At 34.2% G+C, this 15,020-nt stretch overlaps 1 protein-coding gene across 6 annotated transcripts in view; it reads left to right on the top strand.

Annotated features, from left to right (window-relative positions):
- SOX5 (SRY-box transcription factor 5) overlaps nucleotides 1-15,020 on the top strand; it is a 1,013,639-nt gene that overhangs the window by 271,626 nt on the left and 726,993 nt on the right. For 5 of the 6 annotated variants that reach the window (XM_049627167.1, XM_049627165.1, XM_049627168.1 and 2 more), the window contains one exon: nucleotides 5,792-5,888. The gene's annotated coding sequence lies outside the window, so the exon portion shown is untranslated. The remainder of the gene's footprint in view (nucleotides 1-5,791; nucleotides 5,889-15,020) is intronic. The other variant, XM_049627170.1, reaches the window with a different exon arrangement.

Raw genomic sequence — 15,020 nt, 5'->3', positions numbered from 1 at the left:
TGTCCGATCAGGTCAAAATGGATAGGTTTTGAGGAATGGATGGCAGTATTAAGCAGCAGTGAAGCTTGCAGGTGTTGGCATCAGACTGGATCAAAGCCCAGACCTAGCACAGCCTTAAGTAAACTGGTCAAGTTTTCTAACCTTTCTGTTCCTCCGTGCTATGAAATGTACCAACCTATAGAGAGGTTTCTGTGAAGATCAAGTGTAATGGATGTAAGCGTGTAAAGCCCTTGGAACAGTGCGTGACAGATAGCACTTAAAAAAAAAAAAAACCTCTTATTATTAAAGATCATTTTTATTAAAAAAATGCCAACTTTTTTCTTTAGTTATCATTTGTTTTCATGTTCAAATTAGGGGAATACTTATTTTTCCTCCTAGACTTCCTTACCCTTGCTGCTTCTCACCTTATTAGCCCATTACCTCTCTATCCTGATGCTCTGAGAACTATTCTTGAACTGTTCTGAGATAAGGTTTTTTTTTTTTTTTTTAATCCTAACATCTGGGCATGTAGATGTTTTTATCTCTTGTTTGTATATTCGTCATTTACTCCTTTTTTTTCACATTCCTAAAAAAATCTTACTTATTGGTAGTGTATATTCCCTTTGTCTGAGGATATTAGAAAACAACGTGGCAAAGTGCAGTGGAATTGAGATTTGGCTATGTATCTCTGTAGCTCCACCCAGTTTTAAAGTCTTTGAATCTCTGAAATTGAAAATTCAGAAATTTGAATGGGTGATGCACTTGAAATCACACAGGAACACACTTTTTCCCACACCCCCTTTCGGGGTGTGTGTATGTATGTGTGTGTTTACTCAGCGTGTGTATACTTTCTACTTTCCCATCTGCCATCTGCTTTAGCACCAGCCTCGCTAGCTGTTCTGTGTCCAGAGTACTTTAGCCTTTTCATTATGGAAGAGAAAGAAATGAACTAATATGAGAAAGAAAATCCTTCCACCAACCGCTTCCACCTCGCTTTTTGTTTTGTTGTTTCTAAGCAAGTTTCTTGCCATTTACCTTTGCATTTGCATTGCTTATTGATTGGCAATTTTAAAATTGTTTATTGTGCTCTTTTGTTTCACTGTTCAAGAGCTAAAACAAAAGCTACCAGGCCCTTCGAGGTACACATTTGCATGCGGTGAGCGTTGCCCGAGGAAAAAGTAATTGCTAATGCATATTTATGTGGCACAAATTTGCCATTTGTTTATGCATAAAATTATCAATAGTGCAGGGCGGCCCAGCCGTAGAAAATGGTGACCTTTTTAGCTTAATAAATAGAAATCAGCTGTTATTGTGAAGAGATCAGCCATTTATTCTGTGTTGAGGGACATTGCCGGGAAAATGCAGATTGGGGCTGGCAATATCATTAAATGGAAGGCCAATGACCCTTTCGGTAGAGTCTATTATACTTTATCTAATAGGGGATAAATGGCTCTGGTTGGCAATTGGAATAAAGAACAACAGTTTTTTGTTTTTTTTTTTATTTCAAACTGTAATTTTATAACTATATGGATTTTAAGCCAGTAAAACTGAACAGGGAATCTCAGTCTGACCTGTTGCTAGAATTCTCTCAAAAAGTATCTGTTTTCAAGTTGCTTTTCTTGTTCATTATTCTTTATTCTGATTTGTACCCATTGAAACAGAGTAAGTCAAATGATGTTTTTTCAGGAAAATAGATCTTCCTTTAGTTTTCAGTTTTTAGCTCTCTTTTTCCTTTCTTTTTTACCTTTTTTTTTTTTTTTTTTTTTTTTTTTACCATACTTTTATCTTTGCATTGCAGGCATCTGTGTTTTGCAGGGTTGTTCTCTATTTGATGTCTTAAAAAAATATTAAAAGTAGAAGATGCTCTCTAAATAAAGTTACTAATAGATTATAAGTGGAGAGTTTTTTATTAAGCTAAACGTGATACTTTCTAAATGATAATAATGGTATTTGGAGCAATTATGTGGGTCCTTTGGATTAAAGAATATTCTGTAAATATAAAACCTTCTCATTAGTATATATAGATTTTCTTAATATATAAAAAAAACACAACAGAAAGTCATGTATCTTTTTTGGTTGTTTTACTGGTGCATCTGATAGATGAAATGCCCTCAGTCTCCCCAGAGCTCATTTATGATTGTGGTTTAATGTGGTGTAATCTCACAATTATGTTTACTTGGCTAACATCTCTTCGGTACGTTATGAGCACTTCTGCCTTTCAGGATTTTTTATCTAGTTTTTTCAGTCATTATAGAATTCACTCTTAAATGGAAGTTGTGTGTGTGTGTGTGTTTTTAAATAATATGTAATATTTGATGCACTCAAACTTTTATGTAAGTTGTGAAACCTGATAATGGAACCGGAGACCTGCAAACCCCACCTCGGAACATGGTAAACTCTAGGAGGCTACCTCCATGCTCCTCCCTGATTGTGTTTCTTCATGCAAGCGGGCCTCACCAGGTTTAAAGTTTTTACAGTAGAGGTTTGCAGCCACCAATCTTTCCCTCCTGCTGCACTTTAGGATGACAGTGCATTCTGCAGCATGTCACCAGAGTGACTGAGTAACCTTTTACTGGCAGAAATGGGTCTGTTGTTCCTTTTTAAAGTAGAGGGTGTAAATAGGATTCAGACACTAGGGTACATTAGTCCATAAAATGAATATATTTTTTATATCATTTATAAGGTATTGATTTTAGGTCCATTAGATTCACAGTCCCTAGTGGGAGAAAAAACAATGATTGAATGGGTAGGTTGGAATTCCAGAAGGAAGCACAGCAGCAGTGATTAACCCCTTCTTCTTCAACTCCCTGTCCCTATTATTTAACATGGTGGAGTAGCTGAGAAGGACTCTGAGGGAGAGGGACAGTTTGTTATCTGTCTTTTGTATGCTTTACGAGGGTTCACAAAACAAATTTCAGCTGGATTATTATTGTCTCTGAATGTGATACAGCAGATCAGTCTGGGTTGTTAAGAGTTGCCCCCATTTTTGTATAAGATTAGTTTTTAAGTTGATGAATGCATTTTATTTTTATAAAACCTAGAGCATAAGTATTAGTAATTTAAGATATTGTTTAGGGAGATTATAGAATACAAAGGAATCAAGCTTACATTCTTTTTAAAGAAAACATTTTTATTCTCAACTCTAAGAAAGGAGAGTTCATTATGGCATCATGTCAGTTATGCCCTTACTTAGGCAAGTTTTAAGTAATATTGGTGAGAATGGCCATCAGAGTAATGTTTTAAATAGGATGTTTCCTGTTCCACAAATGCATAGAAAATTATTGGTTTATACAAGCCTCTTTTCTGATAAAAGGATGACTGAAATATCATTTCACTTCTATGTGCAGAGCACTCGTAATAATTCTAGTCAATTTTACCCATCTAATGTTACAACCACCTAAAAGGAATTTTCTCTTAGGTTGGTTTGGCAGTTACATTTTCATTCTTATACATGAAAAAAAGTTACAGTATAGGTAGGAAATTTTTAAAAATTCTAATTATATTTTCAATCATCTGATGTAGTGATATGTTATGGTTGAATAAAATTATGCCAACTAAAGTCTGACTTTCTCAAAAATTGACCTGACATAATATGGTATCAACAAACATTTTGAGAATTTTATATTTTAATTCAAGTTTGTCAAGTTCTGTAACAAAAAATGTAAAAATACAGGCTCCCTCTTGTGGGTAAAATTACCACCTGTATATTTTTGTGTTGCCAACATATAAGATATGGCAAAATTTCTATTTCATTTTTAAGTAAATTCTACTCTATAGTCTATTTATTTGGTCAGATGTGACATTTCACTTCTTGAAAAAAAGTAGAGTTGGAATACTTTTTTAGTAAATTTTTTAATGAAAAGAAATGAGTTTTTTTTTAATTAATGGACTATGTATAGACAAGCTTTGTTTTACTGCAGCAGCATAATTTCTGATATTCAAAATTTGTAATAACTTTCCTCATTTCGGAATACTCTCCTGTGGAATAATTAGCACACTAATGATACAATGTGGAGTCTTTGTCAGTGCGGTGACTTTTGGATTTCTGTGTTTGTAAAAGTTCTGGTACTGGAATGAAGTAAAATCCCTCCCTACCCATCATGTTTCACGTAGATACAATACAGTAATAAACCTGCTCAAATGCCATTAATCTTGTAATCAAAACTGAATAATCAATGGTCTAGTAAGAATGAACACTGAAGCATTATTCAGCTCTCCCTGAATTGAACTAATACTGGAGACACTGAGCTGGGGCAGAGGCTGTGGCTACATCACCATGTATGGGTTCCCTGCTTTCAGAAGTCTGATTCCTAGGAATTTCAACTGAGTAGCAGAGGCAATTTCCTTTTCTTTCTTTCTTTCTTTCTTTCTTTCTTTCTTTCTTTCTTTCAGTTTAGTTATTTATTTTGAGAAAGAGAGAGTTTGTGTGAATGCTGGAGGAGCAGAGAGAGAGGGAGAGAGAGAATTCCAAGTAGGCTCTGTCCTGTCAGTGCTAGTTATTTATTTTGAGAAAGAGAGAGAGAGTTTGTGTGAATGCCGGAGGAGCAGAGAGAGAGGGAGAGAGAGAATTCCAAGTAGGCTCTGTCCTGTCAGTGCAGAGCCTGATGCAGGGCTTGATCCCTGGAACCATGGGATCATGACCTGAGCCAAAACTAAGAGTTGGAGGATTAACTGACTGAGCCAGCCAGGCACCCCAATAGCAGAGGCCATTTCTGTCTAAACTGGGGACACTGGTAATCAAGCCAGAGCTATATTCACTCATGAAAATGGCAAGAGCAGTATTTCTGAAGCTGAGCTTGGCAGCACAGTCCTAGAGATATATAGCAAGAAATGTGAATGCAGAGATACCTGAATAACTCCCACTAAGCAGTTATGGTGCTGACTGTCGTTGTCATACATTTGAATGAATGAATGTCATTCATTCAATGTCATTCATTCAGTGTCATCAAATATCATACATCTGAATGGAATCAAGGAAAAGGCCTGTGAGGACACCTGAAGATCTCTCATAAATCATTCTAAGAAGTAAGAATTTATCTTAATGTTGCCTGACCTAAAGCATCTGTAGGATGTTTACATGAAAATCAGCAAAATGAACAACTTCTGAGGGGATTAATATATATGTGTATATACAGATAACAATATATGTATGTATACAGATAACTATGTATGCACATATGTTTTTAGATTAATTCTGGCAGCATTAAACAGTGTCAAATTAATGCCTCTTTTCCCATAATGATTTTATTATATTTATATATTTTGTATACATTTATGTAAGTATACATATACAGATTTACTTTGAAAACCTTAGGAAAAAACCTTGAAAATTCTCTACTTCCAAAAGTTCTATGTTGATACATTTATTAAGATGGAACAATACATTGTTTTTTCTTAAACATCTTTTTATTAAAAAAAATTTAACGTTTATTTATTTTTGAGAGACAGAACGTGAGTGGAGGAGGGTCAGAGAGAGAGGGAGACACAGAATCTGAAGCAATCTCCAGGCTCCAAGCTGTCAGCACAGAACCTGATGTGGGGCTCAAACTCATGAACTGTGAGATCATGACCTGAGCCGAAGTTGGACACTTAACTACCTGAGCCACGCAGGCACCCCTAAACATTTTTTTAATGTTTATTTATTTTTGAGAGAGAGAGACAGAGTGTGAGCAGGGGAGAGGCAGAGAGAGAGAGAGGGAGACACAGAATCTGCAGGAGATCATGACCTAGCTGAAAGCGGATGCTTAACCTACTGAGCCACCCAGACATTCCATGGAACAATGCATTGGTAATGGTGTTTTATTTTTTCTAGGATTCCTCTTGCTGATGACACAATTCCTGTGTGAATCTGTTTACAAGATTCTGAAAGCTGAACAGAGAACTTTGGCACTGCACTGGGTAGGAAAAAGGTATATTCATAAAATACATAATGCACACCTTTGAAAAATCGATTAGTACACTTGCTATTTCACAAAACTGGAAAGTTTATATGCCTTCTCTTATTTTTTTAATTTATAAGTAAAATACATGACGTATGCATAGAAAACTATAGTACATAATCTTTTATATTCAAATGATAACTGGATTTGTAATTATAATTTGGAAACTCATTATGAAGGTAATGTCTAAACTAGCAGATGATAGCAACATTTCTTTTAGTTTTCTTAATGAGATAAACTTTTCGTGAAGGTGTGGAAGCTTTTTGTCTCCATTGAAAAATGGAGAAACATTAAAACATTTGTTCCTGCTTTTTTGTTGTTGCTACAAAGGAAATATTTTGGGTCACAATGGGTAGGTCACACATTTTATAAAAATTTCCATTGGCTATTAAATACCCTGGGGTATGCTTTTGTAAACACACATACAAAAATGCAATTTTGCTCAGGCCAAACAGATATTTTTTCGGTTTGCTTGGCAGAAATATTTAGTGGGCATCTATCTGTGAGTGCATTTATGAAATGCTTGTTTGTCTTTTCAAAAAAAGTTACACTCTGGGAACAGGAACTGAAAGTTTGACCACAGACCCACACTTGAAAATCCTTTTATTATCCCCTGGCTGACTATCATGTGGGTGACATCAGAAAAGGTTGGAGGTAAGGGAGCCTTTGTTTAGAAGTTTGTCACGAATAAGATGGAAAAGGAATTCTTTTTTTGTTTTTCCTAAAATGAATTATGGAAAAATAATCTTTTTGCATAGAGGACTAAAACTTATTTGCTAATCGACTCTTAAGGTCTTATGATTTATGTTTGTAAAACTTCAAGATGCAAGTTTATTTGTGAAAACTGTTAGAATCAATTGTGTTGGTTAACTTCTTTAAAAATTAATTGTTAAAACCTAAGTAATATCCTTAAAGTATCTATAAATAAGACTTCATATTTTCCTAGACAAATCAAACAATATAATATGGAAGAAAGCATAGTGAGTAATGGATTTTTATGCTAACAGAAGTGGAATAGGTCACAAATGGATTATTGCAAATATGAAACTTGCGTAGTTTTACAAGTGAAAACACCAATATCAATACAATTAAAAGGCAAGTGTAAACCTGGGGCTACTTCTAATAAATATAGTGAACATCACATGTAAACAGGTTCTTAGTATCAGAAGGCACTAACATCTTAATTTAAAAGAGAAAATGTAAGGGGGCGCCTGGGGGGCTCAGTGGGTTGAGCGTCCGACTTCTGCTCAGGTCATGATCTCATGGTTTGTGAGTTCAAGCCCCGTGTCGGGCTCTGTGCTGACAGCCCAGAGCCTAGAGCCTGCTTTGGATTCTGTGCCTCCCTCTCTCTCTGCCCCTCCCCTGCTCACGTTCTGTCTCTCTCTGTGTCTCTCAAAAATAAATAGATATTAAAAAATAAATTAAAAACATAAAAGATAAAATGTAAGAACAAATAATGAGGAATACAATTCTAATGCAGTATGCTAATAAGAGAAATGCAGAGCTACTCTCTACTTACTATCTAACCAATAAAAAAAAAAAAAACGGTTTGGAAGGATAATGTTGTAACAAGAATGTGGGGAGATGGGTACTTTTAATAATGTTGGGAAAAGGTTATATTTGTTCAACTTTTCAAGAAGTGATTTGGCCATCTCTGATATGAGCCTTAAATGTTTCCAAAGCATTCTACGTAAAATTTCCACTAGTTTGGAAATGATTTGATTAGAAGTCATCTGAAATAGTTAAAAAAAAAAGTAGACATGTGTATTTCTCTTTGCGAAGTCTGTGAAGTCTGTGTAGGCAGTTCAGAGCTGGTTGGATGGTTCCACGGTCATGAGGGACCCAGATCCTTCGTCTCTTGCTCTGTTACTCTGAACACGGGACTGTTACCTAGTGTTTTAGAATGTCCAGAATTGGTATTCCAGTAATCCTGTCCCTAGGCTAGCAACAAGAAGGAAGTATCAGTAGGAGAAGATCATGCTCCCTCCCTTTAAGGAAATCTCGAAGGTATTGACATCCCTTCCATTTACATTTCATTGGCTAGAATGTCGTCATAACAACCAAGCCATGCTTAAAAAGGCTGGAAAATGTAGTTTTTATTCTGGGAGATAAGTCTCGAGAAGTTATTACAGTGGAAGAATAAGAGACTGGATATTGGGCCCAATTAACAGTATTTGGCAGTTTCACTTCCAGGAATCTAACTTAATGAAACAATTAAAGAAAGAGACAAAATTTATATAAATATATTTGTTCATCTTCCTATATTTATCATGGGAAAATTTTGAGATTGACTAAATTATCCAGCATGAAGCAGTAGTTGGATAAATTTGAGTACATTTATTTTATACAGTCAATAAAATATTTTTAAAGAATTTTTAAGGACACACGAAATTATGCATAATACAATATTAAGTTAAACAAGTCAGAATCCACATTAAAGATACATTGTATAACTTTGTGTGTGTGCACACTTATGTACATGCACACACATATACATTCACTTATATATTGCAAATACATAAAATTGACAGAAAACAATACTTAAAAGTTAATACATCAAATATTATTAGCTCTAGATCATGGAATCATGACCAATTTTGATTTTCTTCATAGTTTACACAATTTTTTGAATAAGTATGATTTGATATTAAAATTTGAGACGTAGAAGACATATGAAATTCCAAAAGGCTTATATGTTGCCTAATGTTCCTGTTAATAAAAATACTAAATATGTCTATTCAAGGAGAGATGAAACAGCTTAGCACCTATCCTTTTTGACTTTTTCCTGCAGTCAGGTTGCAATAAGTGTTCCCTCTCAGTAGAGCCATTTGGTCACTCAGAAATCTTGATCATATTGCAGCCAACATGGGTTAGGGCAGATTGAGATACTGTGCTGCAGTTCAGTGGTGTGCGTCAAGCACATGGAAGTTGTTGGTAATCGTGCCTATTTGAAAGGCAAAGAGCAGAACATTTAGAGACTTCTCTTTCTTGTGTATCAGTGAAAGAGGTTGAGTATTGCAGTTCTGGATTAAGAATGTTTCTTTGTGTGTGTGCGTTTAAGGAACTTTTAAAAGTGTTATGTTAACTTAGAATATTAAAGGAGTGAGAATTTAACTCAAAGCTAAATGAAAAATCAAATTAGAGAGCAATTCATGAGAAATCCTTTGCAGAAATTAGAGTGAGAGCATTCCCGCCCCCACGCCCCTCTCACCGCCTACCCCCTCCCCCCCCCCCCAACCTAAGCTGACTTGACTCTTTAGAACTTACAAGAGAACTATGATGTTGAGAGGCATAGACTTGGGAGACACACTGTTTGAGTTCCTGATTGCACCACTGATGGCTGTCTCTCTTGGGTATGTTCCTTAGCCACCAATTCCTCATGTATGAAATGTAAATAATAATAGAAGACACTGTACCATGCTAATACTTATCACATGGATACTGGTGTAACTGCACTGATTCAGCAATGCTTTAAAGCTGAAACCATTACTGGAGATAGAGTCACTTTGTAAATAATTGAAGTTTCAATTCAATAGGAAAATATAATAATTTAAAGCCTAAATGCCCACAATAACATAATCTCAAAATATATTAAGGATAAATTGCCAAAACAGCAAGGAGAAATAAGCAAATCCACAATAGCATTTTAACCTACTTTTAGTAATTGATGGAATAAAGTGGACAGAAAAAATCAGTAAGGATATAGAGTTGAAAGACAAAAGTAAGAAACTTGACCTCATAGACATATATAGAACCTGGCATACAACTGCAAAACACATATTATTTTGAAGAATATGTGGAAAAGTTATAAAAATTGGTTGTATGCTGAGTCATAAAATAGGTCTCAACCATTTTTAAAAGAATTGGAATTCTACCAATTTCATTAGAAATCAAATTGCAAATAATTTTTAAAAATGTATAGCTAGAAAATAAGTTTCAAAATTCCAGAGAAATCACAATAGTAATTTTAAATATTCTAAGGAAATTGAACTTCTTATATACAACAATTGTAGAATACGTAAAAGAAGTACTTAATGGGAAATTTATATCTTAACTGTTACGAGAAAAGATAAAAATAAAGAGGCATTTCAAAAAAAGCAAAAAGAAAAACTGAAAGTAATAAACACTAGGAGTGAATTAAAGCAAGAGCAAAATTAACAAAGTGGGAAGTTGTCATATTTCCAAAATATTTGATTCCAGTATTCCAATTCCAAAAATTGATTGTTGTAATAAAAGATGAATAAATTTTCTAGACCAGAGAGCAAGTCATAAAGGGCACATAACCAATATCAAGAATGACTGAAGCTATATCACAAGTGTGCAGATATTAAATAGCCAGTAATAAATATTATGAATGTTATATTACCAAGTTTATATTGGTAAATATGAAGAATTGGATTAATGGTCAAATTCCTAGAAAAATACAGTGTAGCAAAATTTACTCAAAAAGAAATGGAGAACCTGAATAGTTCTGTAACCATTAAAGCAACCGAATTCAATAATCAAAAATCGTCCTATAAAAAAAATTCCAGACCCAGGTTGCTTCACAGACAAATTCAAGGAAGAAGTAATTCTAATTTTACATAAGTTGTTTTTTAAAAAACAGAAGTGATAATCTCAAACTTACTTTATCAGGTCATGGAAACTTGGTACAAAACTTGGTAAGTATCACTTGAAAAAGTGCATTTACAGGGAAATTCCTCTCATGAATATAAACGGAAAAACATATCAACCAAATATTACCAAACAAAAGTCATGATCACTGGGACACGTGGGTGGCTTAGTTAAACATCCAACTTAGGCTCAAGTCATGATCTTACGGTTCATGGGTCGAGCCCTGATGGGGGCTACACGCGGTTGGTGTGGAGCCTGCTTGGGATTGTCTCCCTCTTTCTGACCCTGCTGTGTGCACTCTCTGTCTCTCTCAAAATAAATAAATAAACTTAAATTAAAAAAAAAAGAAATGTAATGAAGGATTAAGACATTGCCATTAGATTGAATAGAAGGAAAATGTTTACAAGCTATAGAATTATGAATATTTATGTATGTTTTCAAATGTGTTGCAATGTTAAAATATCCTTTTGCACATATCAACAATACCCACAAAAGGGCTTAGTTGAACATCAGATTTTATACTCCATTGAACAAAAATAACACAACAAAAATAAGTACTTTACATAGATGTTGGGAATCCAAGATTTTGCAGAGGTAAATTGAGGATAGTGGTTAGTTAAACCATTGATAGCAGTTATTTTTGCTTTGCTTATCTCCTTCTGCGTTAACATTCTTTTAAAATGTCACTGCATTTATAGTTATTTGCTTTAACCATTTAGCTAGTTAATAATTTGTGATCCTGAATAGTTGTTATTTGTACATGACTTTTGGTCACCTTTCTCTTTTACTTGCAAATAAGCAAGCTCTTTGCTTTAACTATTTATCAAATCCAATCACTTTTTTTCCTCAGTCACCCTAATATAGAGAGTAAAACTCTTTATTGCTTGAAAAAGGAAAATAATCCCAATATATTGCAAATTGTCAAGTGAGTTCTTTATAATTAAAGATTACTTTGCAATATACAATTTTTAAGGCATTTATCCCGACAGGGTTCACTGGCCTTTGAGCATGAGCCACTTTGTTGACAAATCTATCATCTAAATTGTGCAACATTAATGAGAACTCCAAGCAGCACAGTCTTACATTTTAATGTAGGTGGCAGTTTAAGGGAAAAACAACAACAACAACAACAACAACAACAACAACAAACCACCACCAAAACAAAATACTGAATGTGATTGAAGTTGGTTTTAAAAAGGTCTGTCACCTGTGGATAAAAATGTGCATAACTCTGAACACATAGTAATTAGGAAGACTGAAAGGCCATAGGAAAATCCAACGACCCTTTGAAATATAAACACCAGTTATTATTTTTTAAAAAGGAAGGAGGCACTGATTTGTACATTTATATTAGTACAGGGCTTGTGATACTACTTACTTGTACAACTAATCGTCCATGCTCTACAACCTGACCCACAGTTCTATTGTACCATATGGTAGAACAGATTCAAAGCTGGTCTTTGATTCGAATCCCTTGTTAATTAATAACTCATCATGTGATTATGTATTTCCTGAATGGTATCAAATTTCTATATCTCATTCTTTTTAATAACCCTTTATACATCATTGTAGATCATACTTTATTGTTGCACCTCAGTTTCTGGAATATCTTCATTTTGATAAACTTTCAGCTTAGTTTTCTCAAGTTAATGAAACGTTGTAAGTAACAACACCATGAAAAGCATGCTAACAGCCTATTAAATCTGAGGGCACTATACTTTTTTTTTTTTCCTACAGTTTATTTTGACAGAGGGATCATGGGCATGCGCATGAGCAGGGGAGGGACAAAAGGAGGGAATCTGTCAGCGCAAGGGGCTCCAACTCACGAACCATGAGATCATGACCCAAGAGCCAAAATCCAGTCAGACGCTTAACCGACTGAGCACTGTACTTGTATCATTTTTTTCCTTAACTCAAACTTATTTGTATAAATGCCTGATTATACTTGATCATCTTCATGCTCTACCTACAAATCTCTAATATCCATCTGAATAGTTTTGCATAAAATTATTAAGCTTATTTTCTGGGTGTTTCGAATGTATGTACATATGCAGTGGAGGAGTTTTATTAGCACAATTTGAATTGCAGAGTTCGTTTCAAAATGTATATCAATTTAAGTAACATAATGCAGTCATGTAGAGATGCTCCATTGTACTGGTCTTGGAACAAGATATTGCTCTTTGAGTAGCTATTGGTGACGTACTTGAAACAGTCCTAAAACATCCGGCAGAAAGTAATGGTCTATGTATAATTCCTTTGGCTATGGCTTTCAGCTTCTGATTGATAAGGAATGATGAATGAGAATCATCCAAAAGTTATAGGAAATTTAGAGTTTATTACTTTTTAAAGTCAGATGATAATATATGTCTTAATAATTTAATAACAATGTTTGATCATTGTTCTCTTATTCAGCAATTGTTTATAATTAAGAGAATTTTTCCTTCCAAGTAAGATAATGGCATGAACTGTTGACCATAAATTTTTTAAATGATGTATATAAGCAAGCCATTGTTTATTTTTGTGTCTTACTTTAGAACACTAAGCAACAGAGAAGCAGTTCTAACAATAATAATTTAATTTGAGAAAAAACCTTGAACCAAAACTGTCTCCATAGAACTTTTTCATAATTAGGTTATACATCTTCTCAATGGAAGAAGTCTTGCCCACGGTCACATTCTGTAAATGAAAATACATTTTGCATAAATTAGTGATGTTGAATTGCTTGGATTCATTATGAAATGTAATAAATATTTCTTAATTTTTAATGTAATTATGAACCATGATGTTTTTTTACTTTCCTAGGTGATGCATGTATCTCGGCATCTTGTAGAGAATTTAAAAAATTCACCATATTTTATAGTGAATAATTGGTGTTTTAAAATATAATATGATGTGACATGACATAGCATAACATAATATAAACATGATGTTTGACCTGTAATTAGGGAATTTCATTCCCTCTTAAAGCTTTTTGATACAAGTGTCGTTTTAGGCATTTCAAATCTGTGTGAAAGGAATGGTTTAAGGACAATTTTCTAACTATTTAGAAAAAAAGTTAAATTCAATTCCTGTGCCATTACCAATATAAATTCTGGAAGGATTAAAGATTTAAATTTTTAATAGAAGACACTATAAGAGTATTAAGAGATAGTGTTGGTGAATATTTATGTAAGTGTGGGGAGGGTTAGAAGTTATTTGTAACCATTATACCAAAGGCGGAAGTCACAAAAAAAAAATGTTGTTAGGTTTGATCACATAAACATAAAAGCTTTTTGGCTTCTTAAATGGTAAGACTGACAAAACAAGCAAATGAGGAAATGAGAAATATATTTGCAGTATATTAGGTTTAATGATATAAAGTGCTATTTTTGCTAAAACTATTGGAAATGTTATATATTCAATGTATGTAAATAAAATATAACTTAAACTGCTTATAAATTAATAGAAAGGTAGAAAAATAATTTGAATATTCAGTTAATAAGAGGATTCAAATGGGGATTAAACATATCAAATGTTTGATTTTTGTAAAATTCATGAAATACAAATCAGTTGAGATAGTTCATTTAGCAAATTAGAAAAGATGAAAAATGCTGCAATAACCAATGCAGACAAGATTGCAGTGAGATTAGGCCTGTCCTTGACTGAGGCTGGTGGTGTCATTTGCATCCCTGCACCAAAGATTCATTTCACACAGTACGCATTAAAATCAGTTAATGTTGACGTTTGTGCTTCTAGGAAGTTAGCTAACGTTTCATATATGGTGTTTATAGTAACATAAAATTGGAAACAATCAATATATTAAAATTGGCTCTATGTTAAAAAAATTGTGTGTATATGTGATGGAATATTAATTTCATGTAAAAATGATGTAGGGGCACCTGGGTGACTCAGTCGGTTAAGCATCCAACTCTTGATTTTAGCTCAGGTCATGATCTCATGGTTTGTGAGATCAAGCCTTGCATCAGGATCTGTGTTGACAGCATGGAGCCTGCTTGCAATTCTCTCTCTCTCTGTCTCTGTCTGCCCCTCCCCTGCTTGCACTTGCTCTCTCCATCCCTCTCTAAAATATATAAAATGAAAAAAATTTAAAAATGATGTAATAACATGGGAAGCCAGAACCTGGGCAATGGTAAATGTTTATTGAGTGGATATGTGGGTACATGCATGCACACGAACACACACACAGAGGTGTGTGGATCATGCATAGAACAAAAGTTCTGGAAGAAGATATGAAAAATGCAGAAAGGATATGTCTAGATTAAAGAATTATGGCTGATTTTTAAAATTTTCACCTTTTTGATTACATGTGTTAGTTGCCTTTCTTTCTTTCTTTTTAAAATTTTTATTTATTTATTTTGAGAGGGAAAGTACAAGCGGGGGAATCCAGAGAAAAAGGGAGAGAGAGAAAATCCTAAGCAGGCTCTGCACTGACAGCACGGGGCCTGACGTGGGGCTCTAACTCAAAAGCCATGAGAACATGATTTGAGC

Source organism: Panthera uncia, chromosome B4, assembly GCF_023721935.1.
Source record: "Panthera uncia isolate 11264 chromosome B4, Puncia_PCG_1.0, whole genome shotgun sequence".
NCBI classification, from domain to species: domain Eukaryota; kingdom Metazoa; phylum Chordata; class Mammalia; order Carnivora; family Felidae; genus Panthera; species Panthera uncia.
This window is presented reverse-complemented; position numbering and strand designations above follow the sequence as displayed.